A 13,412-nucleotide genomic window follows, 5' to 3' on the forward strand; every position below is an offset into this window, starting at 1 on the left:
GAAGCTAAGAGCGCCGGATACGCCTTGAACTGGCATGGCTGAGAAGTTCGAGACATTTTCCTAACCAAAACCATTGGGGTTTTTTAACGCTCAGCTGTGAGTGTTTGTGAAGGTATGGGGGTGTTTGAGATGACTGGAGAACTATGTTGTGTGCGTTGTAACTTTTCCTGCCAATACAAACAAGATGATGCATCGTCAGTTAACTTATCTTAAATAATTAAGACAACAACCTTCTTACACTCCGTCCCCACTCTTTAAAATATTCACCACTCTGTAAAGCGTTTGGAACGTGGTAGAACACGTGTGCTCATAAACACCTACTCATCTATACTAAAATACGGTTACACATGCGACTCAGGAATCAGCCCGAGTCTGTTTGGAGGTGAGTTCACTGCACTCATGGTTCCACTGTACACACTGAGAATGTTCATGACCAAGGCCTGCTCCCATGTCAGCTACAGGACTCAACAGATGGCAGCACTTTGCATGAAAGTGCTTACTTCAATTATTAGTCCCTTATCATCGACACAGCTCTAGAATACATTTAAAATAGATCTCAAATTATATTTGCTGTTTGAAGCATGTAGGGATCATAAGGGTTATAAAAATACCTGCTTTGGGTGGAGTTGTTTATTTTTGGACCTGCTGGGACTTGAAATTACTGGTGGTGCTGGTAGAAAACTGGTCAGGTAGCAACCCTAATGGCTTGTTTATTTACTGTTGGGGTTTTTGTGTACATGCCACTTTAGCACAGTCTGTCTAGTCCAGTGTTTTTTTATTCAACCACTGGATGTCTTGGTAAGCAAGCAACCAACCAACCACCGTACAAAAGAGTAGAAAAATGGAAGTACCGCAGAGGCCGGGCTTATAACCCCGCCACCCAAAAAATAAAATGACATAATGGGGAGCCGCGGGCAATGGCCAATAGATAAAGGGAACCATGGGTCCACCATAACAGAACTGAACCCTTTTGCCTGAAAAAGGCTTCCCTGCACCTCTATGAGCCTCCAAAACAAATGTCGTCTTTCTGAAAACTGCAGTCAGGTGATTAGATATAGACCAGTTGCCTAGCTGTGTAACTTTGCATCCAAAGTTGAATGAGTTGGGCTAATTCCACTAAATATTGAACGGAATAGAAAATGTAAATCTCCTCTACCAACCCAGGGCAGGTGTAAATGAGGATGTTGCCAAGTGCACAAATCTGTACCTTGACTATATATACACAAATAAATTTAGCTTTATTACCTACCGGCAGTCACCAGCAGGTAGTTATAATTAAGACCATGCTTACAATGGAAAAGCATTTTTTGTTTTGCCAACAACTTTAGTGCTGTTTCACAAATCTTCACAACATTTTCAAAACTAGTTTGCCACTCACTTAGGAAGTGGTCTTGAAAGTTTTGGGGTGATGAATCAAATGGGAGCCTGCGAAAAAAGGGGGTCCCCAAAACACATTTTCTGCATGTTAATTTAAATTGGAACTTTAGACACGGCTACAGCCCGAACTGCCAAATGGAATTACACCAAATTTTGCAGAAAGGTAGATGTTGGTCCAGGGAAGTGCCTTTTAGTGATTTAGTGTAAATCTGTTCAGTAGTTACAGAGTTATTATCAAAAGAGTTATTGCAGGGGTATTATTAAAATACATTTTCAATTATATATATATAGAGATGCGGAGGATCCGTAACCCCTCTCAATCTCATGCTGAGATCTGATTGGCTGCCAACACTTCAAAACAGGAAGTATTGACATGCATCTTGGGACTCGGCTTGAGTTGAATGCCAGAGAAAATGTTAAAAACAAGAAATGTGGGCAGTGTAGGAATACCCTGACCCCCTAGGCCTCTTGGAGGGAGCCACTTTGGATCCACGGCTCCCACCGAAAATGTAAAAAAAAAACAAAGCTTGGGCTCCCGTGCATCTTTACTACTACGTCCCTGGGTGAACAAGGTCCCAGGAGCATCTGGAAAATAAAGGAGGAGGTGCCAGTGCCCGCCTCCTAGGGCTTATAAATAGAATGGAGCTTATGCACAAGTAAAGGAGGGGTAACTCAGACTCCCCTAGGCTTCGAGGACTATAACCTTCTTGGGACCTAATAAAAAAAACAGTAGGTGGGCCTCATGGACCCCTCTGTACCCCAGGGACCACCACCTCCTTGAGATTGCCCATTTGTAATGGATGGTCTCAGGGACCCCTGTGGGCCCAGAGACACCACCATCTCCCCGGGCCAACTTTAAAAAAAATCGGAGGGGGGTGTGTGGGCCTCCTACCGGGCCGATCTTGCACTGATCTTGCACCTCCCCGCAGGTCCTACAATAAAAATGAGGGGGGCTGTGTGTCACCCCCTCCTGGAGTCATAGATGGTCCTGAGGACCAACCCCCTAGCGCCAGCTCCTGCTATGTCCCAGGGTTCCCACCCTAGGGACATAGCTGTTTGATGTGGCGGGGCCCTCCTGCCAAGCCATAGCAAGCACTCTGCTTTCAGAAAGCGAGAGCTCAGAAATGCTCTCCCTTGCCAGAAATGGAGCAAATTAATTTCAGACACAGGTAGTTGCATGTTCAGTAGCTCCATATTTCTGAAAGCAATGTTGGCTCCCGGTGGTGGCAGGGCGCCGTCTGGGACCATGAGGGCAATCAGGCTCCTGCAACACAGTCCCAGTCAAAACTAGGTGCCCTGGGGCACCCAGGAATAGTGACGAGACCCTGGGGGATGTGGTCCATGAGGCAAAATTTGGTCCAGGGAGTGGGGCTACACAGCCTCCTTCCCCATTTGTAAATAGGCAAGTCCCGAGGGATAGGGTCCCTGTGGCCAAAATTAGCCCAGGGATAGGCAACCACCTGGCCCCAACCTCCCTCACTAGTATTTTACATTTTTTTTAAAGGCAGGGCCTTCAGGCCAAAATCCCTGACATAAAAACTAATTAAAACAGGCCAAACTATTGGCCAAAATCAGCCAGGGAGGGGAATCCGTGGCCCCCTCGACCATTGTTAAAAGTCTTGACCCCAGAAGATGGAATCCCTCGGGGCTGATATCGACCTGCGGAATGCCACCCCCCACCCCTAATATAATATATCTATTTTTAAAGGTTTTCCGGTACAAGTCACCAGAGGCCCCTGTCCCCTTTCTTAACCATTCTGTAAAGAGGCCTCCTCATGCACAACAGTTCGGTGATGAAGTCCTCTTCACTGGTCAGGGCCCGTGGGGACCAACAACCCTTCCTGTTACCTCTAGTAAGTTCCAAACAGTGGGATTGCTACCTTTCTCCACCACTCTGCAAATGCACTTCCTGGCATATTACTAGATGAGGATGAGGTCCTCTTAGATTGTGAGGGTTCTTTGGGGTGGCACAAACACCTCATATTTCCTTGTGTTAGTCCCACACAGCGGGATTGCTTTGAGATGGTTGGAGGCCCTTCCCCTTTTCTCCACCAATACGACTACTAGTTAAAAAAACCATAGAAATTCACTTAAAAACAAAAGTTAGAAGGATGTTATAGTTAAGAAATAGAATTTTAAAAACCTTAGAAATTCACTTTAGTAAACCCAAAGGTTACAGGTACATTACAGTTAGGAAATGGAATTTAAACAAAACATAAACAATTCCCTGAAAACACAAAGGTTTCAGGAATTATATAGTTAGGCTTAGATTTCCCTTGTAGAAAGCCAGTGAAATTCAGTAGTTATAGTTACCTGAGCTTACTATAGCTTATACCTCCTCACTTCACTGCTTATTCCCTGGCATTCTACATTCCATATAGCATGTGAAATCATAGCATTCATTACAACATTTGGACTTCTCAAATGACATTATTTGTCACAACACATGGTAGCGTGGTGAGCTATATTTAGTGTTGTCTGGTTAGTGAGCTGAAAAGGTGTGTAATGTGATCTGATAAATAGTCTGTAGAAAAGGCATGAGTTTCAGTTAATATACTGTGGCGAGTGAGTTGACAATACTGTGTTCAGAGATGTGCAACTTATAGTAATTTGAAGGTGGTGCATAAATGATAAATTGCAGTTATAATTATAACTTTACAATTTTTAATGTTTGTATATTAAAGTTTGGCATGTTAAGAAATAATACATAAGGTATTTCTAACTATATGTTATCCTTAAACCATTTTTTTCTCATTGTATGTAAATGGGTATTACCTTTTATTTAAAATGTGTTTTAAATTGCAGTGTGGAGTGTCATTAATTGGAGTGTTGGAAAGTGGAGTGTAGTACAGTACAGTGAAGGAGAGTGTCATAGGCTCTAGTGCCATGAAGTGGAGTATTGAAGAGTGGAATAGAGTGAGTTGAGTAGAGTGGAGTGACGTAGAGTGTTGTAATCTGGAGTGTCTTCAAATGAAGTGTGTCATAGTAGAGTGTTATAGAGTAAAGTGGCATAAAGTATAACAAAGTGTTGTGGAATTTAGTGGCATGAATTGGAATTCAGTGGAGTAGAGTGTCATGTACGTCAGTGTTGTCAAGTGAAGTGTTATTCAGTAGAGAGGCGGAGAGTCTTGCACAGTGTAGTGTTGTACAGTAGAGTGTGGTGGAGTGACGTGTTTTAGTTAGTATTGTCTGGTTAGCAAGCTGAAAACTGTGTGTCATGAGGTTCACTACTTATAATAATTTAAAGGTGATGGATAAAATGTAAATGAAAGCTTTAGCTATAACATGTCTGAAGTTTAAACTTGGTTTGTAAAGGAAACACATTTTCCTAACTATAACTAAGCTTTCACCTATGTTGTTTTCATAGATTTTCAATGATTAAAAACAAAATTTAATAAAAAAGTGTTTCAAATCATAGAGTCCAGTGTCGCAAGGGGAGAGTTGCCACATGGAATGTTGTACCATACACTGGAGGACAGGAGAGTGTTTTGAAGTCTATTTTCATAGACTGGAGTATTGTAGATTGGAATTGAGTAGAGTAAAGTGTATTAGCATATCATACAGTATAGCAAAGTGTTATGTGGTGTAGTGGCATGGTGTCTCACATACTGGAGCCACATATCGTAGACTGGAGCAGCAAGTTGTACAGTTGAATGGTGTGTTGCACAATAGAGTTCAGTATCATAGACTATAATAGAGTAGAGAAGAGTGTTTTAGAGTGGAGTAGGATAAGGTAGAGTGTCATAGAGTTGAGTCTTGTCAATTGGAGTGTTGTGGAGCACAGTGGAGGAGAGTGTCATAGACTGGACTGCTGTGTTATATAGCGGCAAGGCATATCATGAAAATAAGCAAAGTGGCATTTCGTTCACGTTCTTACAACGTAATACAGAGGCATAGAGTGGATGGGCATAGAGTGAAGTAAAGTGTCATTGAGTGTTATGAATTGTAATACAGTGGTACAGAGTGGAGTTGCCTACAGTGGAGCAGAGTGCCGGACAGAGGAGGGGTGTAGAAGGGTGTATAGTACAGTCACAATAAAGTGTAGTAGGGTGGAGTATAGTGGAGTGAAGTAAACTGGAGTGGGGTTCTGTAGAGTGAAGTAAAGTGTTATAGAGTTGAGTGGTGTGTCTTAGTCTATAGTGGTGTGGAGTGAAGTAGAGTGGAGTGGCATAGCATACAGTCAAATAAAGTGTCATAAATTGGAGTACCGTTTTGCAGAGTAGAGTGTAGTGGGTTTCATATAGTATTGGAAAGGTATGTAGACTACAGTAGAGTAGAGTGGCATACAGTCTAGTTGATTTATGTAGAGTGGAGTGGTGTAAAATACATTACAGTGTTGTAGAGTGCTACATACAGTGCTGTATAAAAGACTAGAGCATCATAGTGTAGAGTCATGCAGAGTGTTGTACAGTGGCATACAGTATAGAACAGGGTTGTACAGAGGAGTCAAGGGGTATAGACAGGAGTAAATTTTCATACAGTGGAGGCGAGTTGAGTGGTGTTACGTAATGTGGAGTAAAGTACAATAGAGTGCATTGGCTTTGGTGTGTTGTAAAGAGAGTGACATGGAGTGAAGTGCACTGACATAGCATACATTGTGAACTGTTATAAATTGGAGTGGGGTCTTAAACTGTAGAGTGGAGTACTGTGTCATATAGAAAACTGTCATATAGTAGAATAGAATTTGAAAATTGGAGCATGCGGGCATAGAGTAAAGTATTGAGTTGGACAGTGGAGTGTACTCCAATAGATTAGAGTAGAATGTTGTAGAATGCCATAAAGTGTGGTAGAACTTTATTGAGCAGAGCAATATAGAGTTATAGAGAATATCATAGAATTCAAAAGAGTGGATGGAGTGGCGTACACTGAAGTGGATTACTATAAAGTGGAGTAGCATATATTGGAGTAGCATGTATTGGAATGCTGTTAGGGGTGGGTGGAACTCGTGGAGTTGTACTGCTTGGAACTTTGCAGAATAATCTAAAAACTTTGTGAAATTCTGTGGAGTTCCCTTGCAGTGGAGGGCCACCCGGTCCTAGATGAGACCTATCATGAACAAGGTGTACCTTTGAAAAGACTGAGAAGAATACATTGCTAATAAAGGGCACACACAGAAGTTGAGATAAATGGGAGTCCCAAGGGTGAAAGGAACGTTTGGGCATCATGAGAAAGATAACGTTTCCAGATCTAACTAGGACTGTCTGTTGTTGAGTACAGTGGGGGGCTTGTTGTTTGCTAGTGGTGGGAGCAGGACCACAGGCTCCAGCATTCTTGAAGTGCAAGGGCCACCAGCATTTATGGCAGCACCCAGAGGCACCTTCATCAGTCGCAGGGGTTCCCACTGTGCAGGACCTGTTGTTTGCTAGTGGTGGGGCAGGACCACTGGCCCCAGCATTCCTTGTGGTGCAAGAGCCGCCAGCATTCATGCTAGCACCTGGAGGCGCCTTCATTAGTCAATCAACTCACTCCAGGTGGGTCTTTTCTACCCATCCCCCCTCCCGCCTACTTCCTTTTAGAGACTTGATCCCCTCTGCGCACATCACCCTCACTATGGCACCCGACTCAACAACCCCCCAAACCAATCCCTACTTGTACATCTGATATCCCACAGCCCAAACTCATACACCATTAACTTCCCCCCACATCTCTCTGCAAAAATGAGACGTAGCTTCAAACAGAAACAAATCCGACAACACAGAGACACCCTATTCACAGACATCTACCACTCCTCCTCTAAAGGTCCGATTAAGATGGACCTTATTTTCCACACGGAGAGGCCAGAAGACTGGATCTCCATGCTCAGAACACATCTTCACATAGCCAAAACCACATCTACACTACACAGCTGCAAACTAACAACCCTGCTCCCTAACCGCATGTCTAGAAGAGGGACCACATCCATGACCATCTACACTAACGGCACGGTCCTCATTCAGGCAAGTAATGAGAACCTTGAAACCTTCGACTCCCTCTTCCCCTCACTTCTATCTGCTCTCCCCCTCCTGCCTCGCTCCTTCGCAATCCAACCCCTGCCTACCACTACACTCAACCCTGAAGCTTTAGACCCCATCCTCCCCCAACTCTGATCTGCTCTCCCCCACCTACCTCGCACTGCCTCTTCCCCACTCCCACCTTCAGCTTCTCAGCATCAAAAAGTAACTCAATCCTCACCTCCCCTTCCCCCATCGCACAGCTCCCCCGAGTCTTCACCCAACACAAAGTCCCTACCAAACATGTGCCACAGCTCCCCAAAGATAGCACAACTCACCCCCCTACTCATCACAACCTCTAGAAGGCGCCCAACAGACAGCGACACCTAATCTCACTATTTACCCCACAGATCTCCCCCCTAGGACCTCAAAAGAGACATCCCGTCATACACAATAAATAAGAAACAACACTGCTACAACCCGACCTTTGCCTCACGAGATGAATTCCCCCAAGTTGCCCTCAACCCCTCCCTCAACTCAACGGCGCAGCGACTTGCGTCACTTGAAGACCAAATAGACTCGATCTCCCAGGGTCTAAACGAAATACTCTCCAACCTAACTAAGGCCCGCAGAAACCCCTGGGTTCCCCCCACCGCCAACACTAACGACCAGAAGAGCCCCGCCCGGTCCGTAGAAACCCCTGCACCATATCCTCAGAGACCCCCAAGAAGGGGCTCCAAACCCTGGCCTCAAATAGCCCTGACCTCAAGACCCAACAGAACAGAAGCAGCCATGTCCGATATGGAAGCAGCCGCTCGAGCCTCTTCCTACGATACACCACCCTCCGACTCACCTAAATCCAAAATACAATTGATCACAGGTCTCCGAAAAGACCTTCCTTTCACAAAACACCCGAGACCGGCAGTCCTGACCACCATACCTAGGGCGCCCGAAGAAAAGATCGCCAGCAACAAAAAGCCTTTCACCAATTGCCTACTCATCAACTGCAGGTCGGCCTCCTTGCATGCAACAGAACTAGCAGAGGCCATCCTCTCACATGATATCGACATTGCCTTCCTCACGGAGACCTGGCTCAACAAGCTATCCCCTCCATGCCTAGACATGCTTGTCCCCCCGGGCTTCTCCCTCATTAATAAAGACAGAAAAGACCAGCGAGGAGGAGGGGTAGCTATCATCCATAAAGACAACATGGCCATCACGGAAATAAACTCATTCGACTACAACTCATTCGAATGCCTCTCAACCAACATCATGACCAAAGACAATGGCTCCTTACTGTGTCACCTTCTCTATCATCCTCCTGGTAAAAACTCAGAATTTGGAGAACAAATAGCCGACCTGATAGCTCAAGGTGCACTTGGCGATACCAACAATATAATTCTTGGTGACCCGAACCTACGGTGGAATGAGACCAACAACCCGCTAATCCAATCGCTATCCTCTCTCCTCTGTGACAACAATTTAACCCAGTGCTGCACAGAAGAGACACACTACAAAGGAGCCACCCTCGATGCCATCATCGCGCAAAGAAACAAAATCACTATCAATCACATACTTCCAGTTGACTGGTCAGACCACCACATGATCCTATTCCACATAAACCAACTTACTCTCTCTCAACCCGAACTGCGAGACCCCCCCCAAATGGCTGCAAAACCTCTCCAATGTTCCAATGGGAGTCCTAGAAAAAGAGATAAGCTCACTTCTCCCAGACAACACTAAACACCTCTCTACTAATGACCTCACTGATTGTTACAATGCCAAGCTAATATCTATCCTCGACAAAGTAGCGCCCCTAAAACTCAAAAAGAGTAGAGCCATCCCATCCAGATCATGGGTCAACTCCGAAAGAAGATTACTATCAGCCAAAGAAAGAAAGTGGAGAAATAACCCTTCTTCTATTCTTCATGACCAACTCAAATCAGCGCGCAGGAAGTACAACAATCACATCAAAAACAAAAAATCCAGCTTTTTCCGCTCAGCATTGGACAGTGCCAAAAACAGACCCAAGGAGCTCTATAGCATCATCAGACAACAAACCTCCAAGCCCATATCCTCCTCTGTACAGGCGTCCAAAGAACTATGCAACAAGTTCGCCAAATTTTTCAAGGACAAGATTACAAAAATCGAACTCTCACTGGACGTCATCAACACGCAGCACGCAAAGAGCAATGCATACCTTTCACCTGATCTCTCTCCTGGTCCCTTCCCCAATTCCTGGCTCAGTTTCCATCCTATCCAAGAAACTGAGATAATCACCTGATCTCCACCTCCAAACCCTCAGCCCATGTCCTTGATCCCATTCCTCCGCTACTGACCAAAAAAATGAAGCACGCTCTAGCTCCGCTCTGGAGCACGATCATAAATAGCTCCCTGAAAAGTGGAGTAGTTCCTGACTGCCTCAAAATGGGTCAAGTCACACCCCTATTGAAAAAACCTGGACTAGATGTGACAGATCTAAACAACTATAGACCTGTGTCGAACCTCCCCCTTCTCTCAAAAACACTCGAAAGATGCGTACTACATCAACTGACCCAGCACTTGGACAACATCAACCTCCTGGACCCCCACCAGTCTGGCTTCAGAAAAGGCTGCAGCACAGAAACCGCGATTCTCAACATCATCGACGATATACATGGATCACTAGACTCCGACCAATGCTGCCTCCTCATTCTCCTTGACCTCTCGGCAGCATTTGATACTGTTGATCACAAACTCCTCATAAGGACTATCCAAGAAAGAGCCGGCCTTGGCGAGGTAGTCCTCAAATGGTTCTCCTCCTTCCTCCACAACCGCACACAAAAAATAAAAAATAAAAACTTTACCTCCGACCTCCAGCAAGTCAACAGGGGAGTCCCTCAAGGCTCGGTACTTTCACCGCAACTCTTTAATATCTACATGGAACCTCTTTCCAAACTACTCAGAAAAGCCAACATTCACTTCCATCTCTATGCTGATGATACCCAGATCTATCTGGAAACAACCTCTCTCAAAGACATACAAAGACTCAATGATGTCTTGAAAGATGTCCAACGTTGGCTCACAAGCAATCACTTGAAACATAACCCTGACAAGACAGAGACACTCCTCATCTCAAATAAGGAAGACAACCCACAAATTGCTGAGTGGTTAAAGGCCATTGATGCACTTAATGGAAATCTGATTCTAGCGGACTCTGTCAAATCCCTAGGCATCACTCTCGATCCAAAACTGAATATGACGAGACACATCAAGAATGCGGCCAAAAGTGCGTTCCTTAGCCTCAGACTACTGAACAAATTAAAACCCTACATTCCGCCCAATGACCTCAAACAGGCCACCCAATCTCTGGTTCTGTCAAGACTGGACTATGGGAACGCAGTCCTCTCAGGAATTCCAAAATCACACTTGGCTCCCATCAAAACAACGCTACATGCGGCTGCTAGAATGATCACCGGTATCAAGAAATATGATCATATCTCCCCCGCAATCAAGGAACTGAAATGGCTCCCAGCAGAAATGCGGATTAGCTTCAGAACGGCTTGCCTCACCCACAAATCCCTTCACACCGGCAAACCAGATTACCTGGCAAAAAAACTCATAAAAGCAGGTCAGTCCAGGAACCTAAGAAGCTCAAACTCCCTTCCACTCATCCCAGCTAAGACCAGAAAGAAAAAAACTGCTGACCGATCTTTCACCGGAAGCGCTCCCAGAATCTGGAATTCCATCCCCCCGCATATCAGAACCATTCCTTCCTATGTAGAATTCAAACGCCAACTCAAAAACCTGTTCCTCAACTGCTCCTTTGGAAATGGATAGTGGGGAGCAATTAACAATGATCAAGCTCCGCTCCAGCTCTAAGACTCTGAAGATCCTTGAAGAAAAAAATTTCATTTACTACAGTGTGTTGCTCTTTCATTCTTTCGCTCCTCTGTGGATATGTCTCCCATCTATTCCAAATCTGACGATTATCTATGCTGTACCTACTGTAAAGCGCTCTGATACCCTGGGGTCTGGCTAGCGCTATAGAAAACGTCTAAAAAACAAACAAACTGGGGATTCCCGCTGTTCGGGACTAGTTGTTTGCCGGTGATGGAGGCCCCAGCATTCCTTTTCGGCATTGGGGTGTGGTCCAATCAAATGGCGTAGAATGAAGTGATGTAGTGTGGAGTACCATACTGGAGTGGCATGGAGTGGCATAGAGTCAAGTGGCGTACAGTGGAGTGGCATACAGTGGAATAGCATACAGTGGAGTTTTGTATAGCGGAGTTGCATACAGTGGAACAGTCTAGAGTTGAGTGGAGTACAGTAGAATGGTATAGAGTGGAATAACATATAGTGGAGTAGCATCCAGTGGAGTGGTGTAGAGTAGAGTGACATATGCAATGTAGATAATTTTGTGCGGAATAATGCACAACAGCAAATTGCACTACCTTGTGTTTCTCCGGATTCACCAAATGTATGAAGTGGCGCACATGGCTGTCTTGTGCTCCTTTGTAAATCTGACTCTAGTATTACATTGCCCATGCAATGCCATGAGTGGTGCACAGGTACTGCAATCCAACAGCTAGGCCTTAGTTATATTTTGGGCCATGGTATACTGTTATAACGTTGCAGTAGACTGCGGTACATGGAGATGACAAGCCATTATACATCTTATTTATGTTTATAGGGATGTATTAAGTGCACAGCTACTCAAAAGAGTGTCCTGGTGATAGACACGTCAGTAAGGGAAAAAGTAATGAAGAAACAAAGGGCTACTGGACAAAAAGCCAGGTTTGGTGCATTTCCTGAACTGTCCTTCATCCATTATAATCTTGAGCTCCAAAGGAAGATGTTTCCAGCCCTCTGGACCCAAGAGCAAGAAAAACCACCAGCCGGCTTTAATGAGTCAGAATCTTGGAATAATGGGCAAGTGGTTCTTAGAAGATCGAAGGTTTCTCGCAGGGCTGTAGTAGGAAATCCTTGAGGATAGATAGTTGAACCCAGCGTGATGTAGTGCTCTGTGCACTAGAAGAGACATCTTAAATAAGATCCACTTGTGCACAGGAAGCTAGTGCAAATCTTTCAAATGTGGAGAAATATCCTCCCTTCTAGGCAAACCTAGAGCATGCCTGGTGGCCATATTCTGTACTGATTGAAGTTTTCTAACAAGATACTGCAGCAGGCCTGTTTATAAGGCATTGGCAGAGTCCACCATGGACATAACCAAGGCCAAAAGCACTGTAATCCCTATTGTAACCAACAGGAAATTCTTGATCATGTGCAAAATGCCGAAGAGCTTGCCTACTACGGAGTTAATTGATAACAACAAGACATTTTTTATGTCAAATTTTTTGCCTAGATTATTCAAAGTTTCCACTTGACTGTTGGGTGGAGATGCCCCATCTGGCCAGTGTACTTCCAGCATGAGGTCAAAGTTATATCCCACATTGAGTATATCTCTCTTCTCTGTATTACACTTCAGTTGAAAGAAGCACAACCAATGGAAGACTGCTGAGAGGCATGGTTTAATAGCATCCTGTTAAATAGGCACTCCTTTGCCAAAGGAGAAAATAATTCATTAAATAATATAATTGGGTAACGATTGTTTTTAGAGAATGAAAAGGAAGCCATTTTATTTTTACTACACTTTGGCTGTGTTTAGTGTAAGGGCCTTGGTTATAGGTAAATAGTAGGTCCCTAGCTATTACCACTTTATTAAACTGGTAATAGTTAGGAAAATATACTTATATATATATATATTTAAATAAGTTTACAGCCATGTACCGTGGTGGTTTTGCAACATTTTGTGAAGTTCTGTGAAAGTATGATGGTGACAGATATCACTAAGTTTAAATGCCTTATAACTTAATTAATAATTACCAAATTTAACTGCAGTAATCACAAAAGCATCATCTTTGCACCATAATGTATAATCTTGCCAAATTTCATATGAATCCATTAAGCCGTTTACGTGCTACGCCACATACAAAATGCTTTTGTGGTAACACACGTTTTGGAACCCCCATTATAAATTTGTACCCCTTAATAATTCACCCCGAAAAATTACATCATCTCAAAATGTAGAAAATGCTATAGGTCTGGACAGTTTTGTGGTGATTC

This window comes from Lissotriton helveticus, chromosome 3_2 (genome assembly GCF_964261635.1).
Source record: "Lissotriton helveticus chromosome 3_2, aLisHel1.1, whole genome shotgun sequence".
Taxonomy (NCBI): Eukaryota; Metazoa; Chordata; class Amphibia; order Caudata; family Salamandridae; genus Lissotriton; species Lissotriton helveticus.